Raw genomic sequence first — 2,500 nt, forward strand, 5'->3', positions numbered from 1 at the left:
GATGATAAAAGGACTGAGTCGAGCTGTGAGGGCTAGATATAATCAAGTTACCTTTAGAGGGAAACAACTAATTACTGGGTTGCCAGTATAGCAATCCCATTCGGAAAATGGGTAAAGTTTCTTTGCTTTCTTTGGTTTTTTTTGTTTATTTTCCCGTGTCGGTCAAAATCTCGCCTGTCACTCCCCTGCTAAGTGGTGTCTTTGTGCATAGAGTCTTCTACGCGTAGTTTCTTAGGATCGAGAGGATAGTGGAAATGCTTAGATTTCTCTGGTGGACACAGAATATTTAACTTAACCTGCAATGGCGTCGAAAGTCATTGTAACGCGAATGGCGTTTTAGTGAATTTTTAAACAAAATATACCCTTATGGAGCTCAATAATGGAAAGTCAATTGGATAAACAAGACAGGCGGTGAAAATAAGTATCTGGAATTGTCAACGCGACAAGTAATGGTCTTCGACAACAATTTCTTCTTTCGTCGTCGGATATCATAAAGTGAGGTTTGTTTCTAACTTTATTAGGCTAACTCTGATGTTATGTACAACATTGAAACCAAATGGCAAATTCTGTATGGGTTTAACAAACATTGAAGGAATCGAACGCCTTGACTGCATCTGTGTTTTCCGAAGTCGCAGTGAGTTGTCTGGCAAAATACATTATTTTGTACTCAACTCTGCACAGTCTTCCGGTAAAAAAAAATTGGAAATGTGACAGTGAACAATTAATTAAAAGAAAGCTTGTTGTCTATTTTGTGCTTCATTATTCACGGAAAAGGTTCTTCAGAAAAACCGGGGATTCTTCCTGAACTGTCCCAAATTTATTTAATTACATATGCTTTGTGACACAGATTGTGTGTCTTGTTTGCACGCACGCAGTCGAGATAGGAAGGGTTTTTTGCCGCTAATAGCAAATATATTGTTTGTTTCAATAAATGTTTCGCTGGAAAAGGTTTTTCTGAGATTTCAAGCCTTTGTGAATTGATCATGTTGTGTCATTTTCGAGCTTAACAAATTTGCATACCTGGGTTGAAATGTATGATATACGGGAGGATTTTTGTGGTAGTGCACTGTAAGCAGCGCGTGCATAAGTCACGAAAACGCAAATTATCTCTGGTACGAAGTAAAGGAGTTATATAATGACTTTCTACGTGTTATTTCTTGGGCATGTTGTTGTTGTTTCTTCTTTAACACACTCACTTTGGAGTTTGGTTGGCTGCATCTTGATATGCTTTAATGTGACAGCGCAATGCTGTTAGTGAGTTTCAAATGTGTTAGTCAACACTTAGCTGTGTAGCCGCACGATGCGGTTCCAGTCGAGACCCACAAATTGACCATTGCTCACTATAGAGTCTCCAGTAGCTCAGTGGTTAGAGCATCCGACTAGATCACGGAGGGTCGTGGGTTCAAATCCCATCTGGGACTCGAATTTTTCCGAGTCTACATTTCTCCTTACATTTAATATCTTTGTTCTTGTTGTTTCATCTTTAACACACTCATGTTGGTATTATCACCCCTTATTGGTGTTAGTTCATTATCTATTGTCCTATGTAGCTCTATTTTGTTAATGTATACTGTTTGTCACTCTCGCTCCAGTACGCTGTAACAGGCAGACAATTTTTTGTTTATCATTTTGCTTATTCATTTTTTGTCTTTCAATCTTATTCCTTATGGTCTCCTTTTGTTTTAGTGCTGGGAATATGGTCATTTGGCCTCCAGTTTTACTAACAAAACTGGCGATCGCTCGAAGTGACTGGATTACTATCACGAGCTTGAGCTCGATTCAGACGATGAGGTTTCTGAAATCTTATTAGATTGCCATTCTAAAGGATCGGAGTTCCTTTTGGTAGAGCCGTGCGTTAAAGGTCCTCTAGCTAACGCTTTTGAATTTTGGGAGAAGGATTTAGAGGCCCCTCCTTTTGTTATGGATATCATTAGGCAAGGGTATTCTCTACCGTTTAGCGGATTTCCGCCCCGTTGCTTTCTATCGAGCAATCGTTTTGCGTTGAGGAACCCACAATTTTTTGAGTCTGCTATTCTTGAATTATTGGAGAAGCAACTGATTAATGAGCATAGTTTTCCCTCTCACTGCGTCAATCCTCTTACAGTTGTGGAAGGCAAAAAGCTCCGACTGGTCTTAGACTTGCGCGAGGTTAACAAGTATTTGGTTAAACCCCAATTTCGTTATGAACATTTGCGATCTTTGAGTGAAGTTTTTGAACAGGGGTTTTAGTTCTTCACGTGGGACCTGAAATTGGGTTACCACCATGTGGATATTTTTCATACTCATCAGCAATTTTTGGGCTTTGCGTGGGATTTTGAGGGAGTTACTAGATATTTTACGTTTGCTGTTCTCCCATTTGCATTGAGCACCGCGTGTTTTTGCTTTACCGAGCTTTTGCGCCCTTTGGTTAGGAGATGGCGGCTGCAGTCCTACAACTGTTTTGTGTATTTAGATGACGCGATTTCTCGTCAGCGTGGCTATGTTTCTGCTCGAGCCGTTA

The 2,500-nt window shown here is 40.0% G+C and overlaps 1 non-coding gene and 1 pseudogene across 1 annotated transcript; both read left to right on the forward strand.

Annotated features, from left to right (window-relative positions):
* The window catches only part of LOC137968650 (integrase/recombinase xerD homolog), a 14,691-nt pseudogene that overhangs the window by 9,012 nt on the left and 3,179 nt on the right, over positions 1-2,500 (forward strand).
* Trnas-aga (transfer RNA serine (anticodon AGA)) lies at positions 1,348-1,421 on the forward strand. Its single transcript has one exon. It is a non-coding gene; the product is annotated as a tRNA-Ser (tRNA).

Source organism: Montipora foliosa, chromosome 8 (genome assembly GCF_036669935.1).
Source record: "Montipora foliosa isolate CH-2021 chromosome 8, ASM3666993v2, whole genome shotgun sequence".
Lineage (NCBI taxonomy): Eukaryota > Metazoa > Cnidaria > Anthozoa > Scleractinia > Acroporidae > Montipora > Montipora foliosa.